The following is a 12,093-nucleotide window of genomic DNA, read 5'->3' as shown; positions in this document are numbered from 1 at the left end:
ACACCGCACACAGATACACTGCACACACTGCACATAGATACACTGCACACAGATGAAGGGCAGATGACAGCATCTAGGATCAGTTCTCTGCTTTCACTGTGTTTAGTTTTTTAATTTGATGGGACAAAAACTAACCTATCTATTCTTTTTAAACAGTTTTATTGAGACACAATGTATACTCTATGCGCTGAGCAGACATGATTTACATGACTTAGTGAACCTCCATGCATGTATTCACATGCAACCATCATGACAAAAGAGAGAAGGACACACAGTCCTTGTCACTAAGAGTTTCTTCATGTCCTTTCTTGATTTGTCCCTTTCATTTCCCCCTGCTCCCCAACCCCAGGTACCAATTACTCCAGTTTCTTAAAATATTCTTCATATTTGTAAAAGCGATTTAACTGTGAGGTACCAGGCTCCCTCGCTCACTGCTTTGAGGATATCCTTTTTCAGAGCCCCTGAGGGCAGGGATTTAACCAACAGATCTCATACCCAGGGGCCAGCTAGGCCCTTCCTAGGACTTTGTCTGATCCGTACTGTAGCAATTATGCAAAACGATGCAGGCACCAGATCAGTCACTTCCATTGTTGCAGAAAAACTCAGGAAACTCCCCAAGTGCCCTCAGTGGGCAGCAGGGGAACAATCATAGTGTACCCAACAATGGAGGCTTGTGAACTTGTAAGAGAGGAAGGAAGGTCCTTCTCCCTGGGTAGGAACATCACAAGAATGTGACCTTAACCTTCATCTTTCATGGTCTGACAGCTAGCCCAGGCAGAGAGGCTTCCCTGATTGGCCATTGGTGAAGATACTGAGCCTTTTCCTCTACTCTTTTAGTAAGGATGTTCTAATGGTTCCCTTCTTCTGTCTCCAAGGGAAACACACTGACAATGCACAGGGGGGCATGATGTCCAAACGAGTGCCCGATGTCTGCCAACGAAGGCCAGGTTCTGCACTCCCTGGCTGTGTTGAGGGTGGTTTCTCTTGCTTCTTCCAATAAATAGTGAAGTTCTACATTGACAGCTTCTGCATGTTTTCTATATGCTTTGTACTAGGCACACACATGTGTGCATGTATATGTTTGTGCATGTGTGCGTGTGTGTGTGTGCAAGTATGTGTGTGTGTGGCAGAGTGAATGTAGCATTTACTAAGGGAAAATGAAAAAAAAATCACTTCAAGGGAAAGGTACACAGTGCTTTTTGCAGATATTACACGATACACATATGAACTCACCACTCACCTCCACATGGTAAGAGGGTTCACACAGAAATTCCTTAGAACTAAACCCCTCTTAGAATAAATAATACAGTCTGATGATGTCACTAGGCGTAAGACAATGAACCAGACTTACACATTTAAGCCCATAGCGGAAGCCCTGCTGAGGTAGTGACAGGTGGCTGGAGCGTGGAGGAGGCGTGAGGGTCTGGGGGACGAGTAGGATTTGGCACACACCAACGGGCACTGTGTTGTGAATCCACCAACACCGCAGGAAGGATGTTAATGTTGGTGGGCTAGATGTTGGTACACACATCTTATCCAAAGTGAGTCCTGTCGCCATGGGGTGGGTGTCGCCATGGAGTGGGTGTGTTGAACTCGGAGGCCAGGCAAGATGGAGCCTATTCCTGGGTGCAGGTCAGTCTTTACCTCTGCTCTTCTTCAAGAAGTGCTTTCCTGGGAAGCCAAGATCACTGTGACAGGATTATGTCAACCCTCTTCCTTGGTACTCCCTCTTCCTAACCAGTGCCTTCCATTCTCGCCTGTGTCTTTTGCTCCCAGAACAGGGACTTAAAGTCTGGTTTTACTAAAAGACAGATACTTGGGCCTGAAGACGCCCAATGCACATAATGAAAGCTTGTCATCTCTGCCTTCATCTTGCATCTGTCTCTACTTCGGGTCAGACTCCCGTTCAGCTTGGCTCTGCCTTATGGATGTGGTCAGAAGCCTGTTCATTTCAGTTCCTAGGCGTATCCCTCTTTTAATGAAGGTTCATTTTAAGCTGGCCATCTTTCTCTCCAGGGACAAAGACTCTTTGCAAGACTCATAGGACACCATACCCCACAGATGATGAGCTGCCAGCTTTTACGGTGCCAGACCTCCATAGCCCGCCCGGAGGGCTCCAGTCACTGTCTGTGCCTGCCAGAAGGAGGAGCCCCCCAGCCTAATTGCTTCAAGATGAGCCTTCGGTCAGTCAACAGTCCTAGGAAGTGAGGGGCTGGTTAAGAATGAGGACTCCGAGTGATACAAATCAGATGTGGGTTCAGCTCAGATGGTCCTGTGAGTGCCTCTCTGAACTTTGTGCCTGGTGTCTAACTTGCCTCTCTTTTCCTGACCCTGACCACGTCGCTGGATCATTAGAAATTGATTTTCCCACAACAAACAACACTGGAGCTGAGAAGGGGGCCGATGAGGTAGCAAAGTGCAGGAGGACTCGTTCGGCATGTTCAGTGTCCAGCCTTGGGAGCAGGAATGGGGACACCAATCATTTCCTAACACGGGCTTACCAGACCTGGCTGCAGGAGTTGGACAGAACTTGGAGAATCAGAAGCCCAAGAATTGTGGTCATGAAGAGGCCCTGTAGCTGCAGTCCTGGGGTAATATGTTTACTGGAGCAAATTAACCTCGCCCTTGGCCCTTGGTTTGCAGCTATGGCCTGGATTAGCCGTTTCTCTGTATTCATGTCAAGGTTCTATTTGCTTTTACCAAATGGGGGCAATAGTGCACCTTCCCATGATGTCCCTTGACCGTGTCAACCCCCTTGCTTTCTGCTACAACATACAGAAATCTCTTTCCCTTTGCTTTAGTAACTTCATTAGGTTTCTTTTTGTTTGTTTGTTTGTTTCGAGACAGGGTTTCTCTGTGTAGTCCTGGCTGTCCTGGAACTCACTCTGTAGACCAGGCTAGCCTCGAACTCTCGAACTCAGAAATCCGCCTGCCTCTGCCTCCCAAGTGCTGGGATTAAAGGCGTGCGCCACCACTGCCCGGCTAGGTTTCTTTTTTTTCCCCAAAGGTAATACAAATATTTAGTCTTTATGAACCATCTGGGGGATTGAGTAAAGGCCTGGTCTTGAGGTATAAGGTTGGTATCTGTGTGTCTAAAATATTTGCTTGTATATATGTCTGTGCACCATGTGTGCACCTGCCCGATGCCCACACAGTCCAGAAGAGGGTGCTAGGATCATCTGGGACTGAAGTTTCAGGGAGTTGTGAGTGGCCTGATATGGGTGCTGGAAATCAAACCCAGGTCCTCTAGAAGAGCCGCCAGTGTCCTTAACCACTGAGCCATCTCTCCAGCTCCCAGCCCGGTCTTAACTTGTAGCAACACTGTTGCTTCCCACAGGCTACAGTTGCAAGTGTGACCAATCATGCCTGGTACAGAAGAGTTATGTTCTTCTATAATTTAGCTGTCAACCCAAAGTAGCAGTAGGGAGAGAGGGGGGTTGGGGGGGGGCTCAGGGGGCTCAGGGATGTGCAGAGGACTGCAGTGTGTGTGTGTGTGTGTGTTTGTGTGTGTGTTTATGTGTGTGTATGTGTTTGTATGTGTGTGTGTGTTTTCATGCACATGCACATATGCACATGCATGCACACACACAGACACGCCTGTGCACACATCATGTACTGTGCCAGATCATTGGGATTTCTGGGGAGGCTGAGGCGAGGGGAGATTTTTAGAAGTACATTAAAATTGTTTTGGGACAGTGTAGTTTATTGCTCACAGTGATTTGTCACAGGCAGTGATGTATGCTTACTGTTAGGAAGTCTTCCATAACCAACTCTTGACTGCCAGGTAGTGAGCTCAAAGGCTCCTTGCATGTTTGCAGTCAGGGGAGGCTGGCACTGGGGACATGTCCTTGTGGAAGGGCCAGCAGACTGTGATTTGGGCACCGTCGTCTAAGACATTCTTGGCAGAGGCACGGAGGCTACATTTGGAGTTCTGCCAAAGGGCCTCTGTTAATGGCCTCCATGATACACTATCAGGGGCTGGTGTAAGTGTCTCCATTTTGATTCAGGCAATCTTAAATGTTTTCTTAAAAAAAAACAGTTTTAGTTTTTAAAGAATTTCATAGCTCCATGGAGTGTATTTTTAACATACTTACCACCTCTTCCCCCCAACACTTCCCAAATTCATCCCTCTAGCCCCCTCCATTCTTGTCTGTTTGGTTTGAGTCTAGTCCTAAACCATCTCTCCAGACCACCTCCTCCTTTTTTAATTTGAGAAAAGATTTTGCTCTATAGTCAAACCTGACCTTGAAGTCACAACAATCCCCCTGCCTCAGCTTCCTGGAATGATGGGAATACAGATGTAACAGCTCACACCAGATCTTTTTCTTCCTTTCTTTTTGGAGACAGAGTTTCACTGAGTAGCTCTGGCTGGCCTAGAACTCAGTGTGTAGACCAGGCTGGCCTCAAACTCAATAGAGACCAGCTACCTCTCTCTCCTGAGTGCTGGGATTAAAGGTGTGCAAAACCACACCTAGATCTTTCCATTTTTTAAAAAAATTTACAATAAAACACGCATAAAGCCTTCCCATTTTTGACTTCTTTTTGGTTTGTTTGTTTGGATGTATGTCTGTGCACCACATGTGTACCTGGTGCTAGTGGAGGCCAGAAGAGGGAAGATTCCCTGAGATTAGAGTTACTGATGGCTGTGAACTGACTTGTGGGTACTGGGTACCAACCTGGGACTCTCTGTAAAAGCAGTATGTGCTCTCAAGCAGTGAATCCCCTCCCCAGCCCACCCTAGCCCCATTCTTAATGTATACAGTGCAGAGGAACTCAGTCCTTTCACAATGTTTCATAGATCAAAGCCACCGTCGATTTCCAGAACCATTTTCACCCTGTAAACCCAACTCTATACTCGTTAGTCAGCTGGTTAGGATTAATCAACTCCTCACCCACTACAGCTTGTTTCTACCTTTGCCTCTAAGAACTTATCTTATCAGAACATTCCACAAACACCACAGGAGTTCACTACGCTGGTGCAGTTTCCTGGTTGGATCGGATTAACCAGAAGTGTTGTGACAGGCTGTTGCCATCCGTGACTCCATCTTGCTTTATGCCTGTTCCTTTTTCCTTCCCAGGATGTGGCTTTGGCCCACATTCCTGGTGTCTTACTGTCAAGATAAGAATAGGAGGTCACTAGGCAAGCATTGCTTCCGGTCAGTGTCAAAACACCAGACATCTTGGCTCAGACTCCAGGGGAAACTGCCTTCTGCACACACCCTGACCTGAGCCTCTCAGGGATTCTTCTCACTAAGTCTTGGGAGCAGTGGGTGTAGGACATTAATCTGTCTCCTTTCTGGATCCCTAGCATCCTGACTAAAAACCATCCTCTCCCGCTGGTTTCTGGAACATTGATTTTTACAGGTGATGGGAGTCTTACCAATCAGCTCTGTGTTGTTCTCAGTGTGAGTGTCCTGGGTTTGCTATAACAAAGCCCCTTGGAGAGGTGGCTTAAATTACAGAAGTTTATTGCCTCATAGTTGAGAAGTCTATCACACACACACACACACACCTAACACTGTGAGGGAGATATATTCCAACCTCCTCTCAGCTTTGGGTGGTTTAATCTCTGATCTTCCTGAGCCTGGAGAAACCTCGCCTGTCTATCCGCAGCTTTCGGTGCTGCTTTTTCTCTCTGTCTACATTTCTCCTTTGAAAGGACACCGGTCATTGGCTGAGAGCTCACCCTACTGAGCTCCTCCTAAGGCGATTACTATGTCCAAATAAGGTCACGTTCTGAAGGACTGAGGGTCACGACATCAGTGTGAGTGTGAGGACACACAATTCCCCTAAATTCCAGTGTTTGCTCAAAAGACCAGAATCAACTGTGCAGTGGTAATTGAGATGGAACCTATGCATTGGCTATGCCTTGGCTCAGTGGCATGGGATGAGTGTCCCAGACTGATCTGGTTTTAGCAAGGACATGGCCCTTGGTGGTACCAGTTCCGGGAGAAGGCAGACAGTTGCATTTGTCAGACCACTTCAGCTGTCTTCCTTGAGCAGACTTGCTGGGAATGGCCTGGCTTTCGCTGCCCATATGCTGGCACCAGAGTCTGCAGATTCACTAGAATGTCTCATCCGCCATCTTGGTATCCCATGGACCTTTGCTTCCAATTAAGGAATTCATTCATTGCCAAGTGAGTTCGGCAGTGGGCTTCTGACATGCAGTCTTACTCTGCCCCAAGCCCAGAAGCACGTGGTCCTACCTCACGGTTGAGTGACTCGGAGATGTGAGGATGGGACCACTCGGGCAGCACACCAGAAAAGGGCAGGGCTCCACTTTATAGGATTTCACACATGCTTTGGAGCAGAGATCACTGTGGCTGTCTTTCCACAGCCCAAACACAGTAAACCAGGGACAGGGTGTGTCCATACTCCCACACCTATTGGCAGGATGATGACTGTTTGTCCTGGAAGTCTTGAGTTCTGCTGCCTTGAAGGGTGTTATCTCGACAAGGAAGGCACTTCGACTTCGGGCACAAGGACGGTCCCATTAAATTGAAGGATGACACTGCCATGAGGCTGTGAAGGGCTCACAGTGCCACTGAGCTGAAAAGTCTAGAACGAGATCGCTTACCTTGCTGGAAACGTTGCTGTAAAAATTGCCAAAGTCAAGATGAATTTGCTGCTATCAACTCTAACAAAATTAAACCCAAGAGGTTACAGACGGAGGGTTCTGGCCAGCATTCGCCTGGGGAGGGTCATCAAAGTCTCGCAAAGGTCACCAAAGCCCTGGACCAGAAAGACTTCCACAAGAACATCTGCTCAGCAACCCCAGGCTGATGTTACCTTTATAGTAACTGTTGTGCTAGAGATGATTACTTTACAATATCTTATTTTGCCTTTCAAAACTTCCCTTTGGGGCCAGCAAGATGGCTCAGTGAGTTTTAGCTCTGGAACCTACCTGGCAGATGTAGAGAAAAGCCAGGCACACGTGCCTTGGCATACACACATACCCTCACACACATACACAAAAATGAAATATTTTTAAAATACCCCCCCCAAAAAAAGACCAGTTCCTTTGACTCAGTCTTTTGAAAACATCCATTGTTTGCCGTAGCTCACAAAGTTGAGGCTCTTAAACGAGACTTGATTCATTTCAATTTTAACTACTTTGTATTTTGCTCCATGGACCGATTCTGGGGAGCCAGGGGAAGCTGAGGTGCCACTTTCATTTGGCTTCTTTTGTAGGAAAGATGGACACTGCTTGTGTGGAGATATTAAGAAAGGTTAAGTGTGCTAGGCCTCAGCTGGGTTAATAGAAAGCTTGCTTAGCATACACAAGGCCCCTGGGTAGATTCACAGCACCACACAAGCTGGGAGTGGTGGTACAGACCTGCAATCCCAACTCTTAGGAAGTAGACCAGAAGTTGGGAGGTTCAAGGTCATCCTGGACTGGTTTGAGGCCAGCCTGGGCTATGATCAGATATGTTAGGAAGAGGATGAAACGTTAAATGTGAGTGAATGAGTGCTGGGACTCGTCCCTTGCTGATTGGTAGTACTCAGTAGCAACAGCAGAGGGCGTAGAAGGACAACGAAGCCGGAAAGGTTTTCTTTTTAACTGGGACACTGGCTGTGGAGGACTCAGCTTCCCTGAGGCTACCTTCGGGACTCTATAGCTTCGTAACAAGTTCTCAGGGCCCAGCTGCTGCCTGTGCACCACTCTGGAAGCACAGAAAGCGATTCCAAGTAAGCTCTGCAGGCAAAGCATCCTCTTTTTCTGAGGTGGCGTCCTTTCCTGGGCTGGGGAACAAGGTGCGGCCATGAGCCTCTTTATCGCGGCCATTCTTCGTGACATTATCCAAAGCAGCCATTCTGTTCTGTCCTTCTCTGACCACTCTAGTCACCCAACCTGGCCTTTTAGCTCACAAGTCCCTGTATAGAGAGATGGTGCAGGGGGAGTCCCTGGATCAAGAGAGTCGTAAGTTCCAGGCCAGCCAGTGAGTCCCAGTATCTTTGAAAGTCTCAATGTTTTTGAAAGACAAAGGGAATGTAGCTCGGTGGTAGAGCGTGCAGAGGACTGAAGGGATAGTGCCACTCCAGCACTGCAGAAAAGGGGGTGTGGCTTCGTTCGTGGAGCCAAGCTGAGAACATCAACACTGAGTCCTGAGGAGACCCCAGGAGTGTTGGTGGCAGCCGTGATCCCCATTGCATGGGCTTCGGGGACCTAGGAATGAATGGGTCTTTTTCATGAAAAGGATGTACACAGCTGTGTTCGGGCTGGATTGTGGTGAAGCGTCAGGAGGGGTGGCCACAGGGGACTGCCCTCAAAAACAATGTATTTCTCTAACTCTTGTATATGGACTTGATCATGTGACCACGAGTCACCAACAAATGTGACTGGAGCAGAAACCAGAAGAGAGCCAGGGAGTGGCACTATTAGGAGGTATGGCCTTGGAGGAGGTGTGGCCTTGTTGGAGCGGGTGTGGCCTTGTTGGAGGAAATGTGCGGCTGTGGGCTTTGAGACCCTCCTCCTAGCCACATAGCGTCAGTCTTCTCCTGGATGTAGTCCCATCAAGATGTAGAATGCTCAGCTCCTCCAGTGCCATGCCTACCTGGATGCTGCCATGTTCCCACCTTGATAATGGACTGAACTTCTGAACCAACTTCCAAGTGCATTAGTCTTACATATCAGCCAACCCCCTCCACCCACCCGACGGGTGTCCCTCTAATGCAGGCACTGGCTGCCCATACCCCTGCCTCCTCCTGATACTAGACTTTACAATAACAGCTGCTGGCTATACAGGAGGGTTACCCTGATTCACCCGGTCCTTAACATAGGTTTAGTGTCTGCACACCTCCTGAGCTCAGGAACTGGAACCCCATAGATTCATCCTTCTGGGATGGGGAAGACACTCCAGGGTAGAGCAAGGCTAATCCCACCAATAAGTGGAGAATTATCCCCTTGCCTCACTATAGGGAAGGCTGAGCCCTGCTGAGGTCAGTGCCTGCCCACCCTGTCAGAGGAGCTCTCTCTCCGAGAAGTCTCTCCTTTCCTCAGCCTGCTGTCCTCTGCTCCCCTCTCTCTTGGCCTCCTGTGAATTCTCAAAGGACAGCAGCTGCTGTTCCCGTCAGCATCCATGTGAGGCTGACCAGTTCCCTGAGCTCTCAGCTCCCAGTGATGTCAGCCACACTCTCAGGGAACACCCCAGCCCTGTCCTAGTCAGCAACTGTAGCAGCCCCGTGGTCTCCATCACTAAGGTCCTTCCCTGAGACACAGGACTCCTGTCTATGCGGTCACTCACTCCCGTGGCTCATTCCTCCAGCTTTTCGGAGGCCCATCCTTTAACGCATCCCTGTGTCAGGACTCCTGACCTGTTTATGACCCACTCTCCCTGCCTGCTAGGACCCCACGGTTCCTCCATAAGACCTTCTGCCTAGCCCTTCATGCTTCGACTTAGCTCACTCTCTGCTAGGATCTCCAGAAACAGTTGAATCCGACTCCATCCCTCCTGATCTGTGCAAGAGCCACAGAAACCTCAGGGTGTGGTGTACCTGCCCCAACCAAATGCTAACAGTGGCTGGACAATCCTACACTGTGAATGCAATGGTTGATTTCCATTCCTGAGTCCCCCAACAACTTTCATTCCCTCAATTAAGCATTTAAGTGTAAAATGCCAACATCTACATGTGACTCCATCATGAAATCACTCTAGCGCTGGGCGGTGGTGGCGCACGCCTTTAATCCCAGCACTTGGGAGGCAGAGGCAGGCGGATTTCTGAGTTCGAGAGTTCGAGGCTAGCCTGGTCTACAGAGTGAGTTCCAGGACAGCCAGGGCTACACAGAGAAACTCTGTCTCGAAAAAACCAAACCAAAAAAAAAAAAAAAAAAAAAAAGAAAAGAAAGAAAGAAAGAAAAAAAGAAAGAAAGAAAGAAAGAAATCACTCTAGCAACACACAGATTTAATGTATTTATTCATATTTCATTTATTTGAAGGCAGAAGATAGCACATCATTGTGTACCATGCTCTCCCCTTAACATTATATGGCCTGACTTTTCTAGTCAGCACAGAGGGACCTCCCTCCCTTTCTTCACAGCCACACAGGCCTTCATTGTGCTAAGACTACTCCAGTTGCCCTCCGATAGGCACTTTGGGAGTTTCCAGTATTTTGCTTCAACAATGGAAGTGACTGACTGGTCATTTTACACAATTGCTGGCCTTCAGACCAGATAAAGTCCTAGAAAGGACTTAGCTGGCTTCCAGTTATGAGATCTGTCTACTAGTCTCAAACCTCACCCCACAGGGCTGTGCAGCATGGTATCCTCAGAGCAGTGAGAGGAGCCCTGGTACCCAACACTGCGTGTACCATCATTACTCAGGTCTTCTAATGAGGAGCCTCAATCCCTTTTTGCAGATTTCTCAGACTGAGTTTGGCTTAGTCTCTCTCCATGTTCCCCAGGCTCCCAGGCTCCCAGGCTCCCAGGCTCCCAGGCTCCCAGGCTCCCAGGCTCCCAGGCTCCCAGCCCCCTGAGGCCCTCCTCACGTCTGGAGTAGCTCTCTAGACCACAGGCTGATAAACTGCTTTTAACACACGCCATCTCTGTCCACAGTCAGAGTTCTCCCTAACTCCTCTCTTTCCCTGGGAAACCTCAGTGCTCCCTCCGTATGAGGTCTCCCGAGGTTCTTCTCTGCCTCCCATTCTCAAGGCAACAGCCTGAGGGGGTTCCTCCAGGCCACAAGTCACTAAGTCCTCTCTTCAAACTCTCAAAACCCTCCCTTTTACAGCTGGGATGAACCTGGCCTGTCTAACTCACTGCTTGTCTCCCTGACAGGGTCCCCTCCCCCACCCCCGGGACCTTGCTTTCACCTCACAATCCCACCATCTTTTCCCTACAGCCTGGCTGTTCGCAGTTTGTCCAGGTGGCTCTCAGTCCAGGTCCGTGCTCGGGTCTCCTCAAGTCTGGGGTTCCAGCCAACAGTCTCATCTTCTAGCCAGCCCGATTGACCTCTCCTGAGTCACCTCAACTGTACCCTGCTGTGTTAACTCTCCTTGACTATTTTCTTACTCGGTGTTTGGGAGAGCCTCTGGAAACAGTGGGCATTGAGGAAGTTAGCCCTTCCATGTGGTCCCTGGTAGATGTACAGCAATGAGATCATACAGGGTGACCTCTCCCCCAGCTCAGTATTCGGGAGCCGGCAGGTCTGATGTAAAGCTCTTCTGCCCCCAAGCCTGATGACTCACTTCCCCTTTCTGGGGCAAATTCTGTTTCTCATGGGATTTTCCTGGAGAAATGACTGGTGGAGAAGGCAAGGCAGCTAGGCTAGTGGCCGGAGCTGATCCTTACAGTCATGGAGAACCAGGAGCCGCTGGAGACATCCTGGGACTATCATCCTCCACTTTTGCACCCTGACACTTTGGGGCTCAGTGTGCTGTGTGGCCATCTGACCCAGAATCTGTTTCCTCTTGGTCTTCAGCCAAGAGGTCTCCTCTCATCCTAGTGGGAGGTCCCAGGGATGGTAGGAATGTCTGCCTCCTGGTCCCTGGGCTCTGTGAGGGAGATGCCGATCAGCACAAGTCTGCAGCTGGTGGTACGGCACTGAGGGACCCTGCCCCGGCTATTCTTTTGCTCTCCAGCCAGCCGGCCTTCCCTCTTCTTGGCGAGATTCATCCCATATGCATCCCATGGACTTCTCCAGCAAGGCACACAGACACACACAGACACACACAGAGAGAGACACAGAGACACACACAGACACACACACACAGACACACACACACACAGACACACAGAGACACAGAGACACACACACAGACACACACAGACACACAGACACACAGAGAGAGAGACACAGAGACACACACAGACACACACAGAGACACACACAGAGATACACAGAGATACAGAGACACAGACACACACAGACACGTAAACAGAGAGACAGAGAGACACAGAGAGACACACAGACACACAGACACACACAGACACAGACACACACACACAAATAAATACCACATGTCCACATACACATTGGGACATTGGGAAGGGTGCACCAGTTCCCCACCACACTCCTGAATTCTTGAACTTTGTGGAATGGGTTTGCCATGTTCCCTTACTCCCTAGAGGCTCTGCTCTGCCTCAAATCCTAGGTC

This window comes from Grammomys surdaster, unplaced genomic scaffold (genome assembly GCF_004785775.1).
Source record: "Grammomys surdaster isolate TR1022 unplaced genomic scaffold, NIH_TR_1.0 144, whole genome shotgun sequence".
Lineage (NCBI taxonomy): Eukaryota > Metazoa > Chordata > Mammalia > Rodentia > Muridae > Grammomys > Grammomys surdaster.
Note: the sequence above shows the minus strand (reverse complement) of the source record.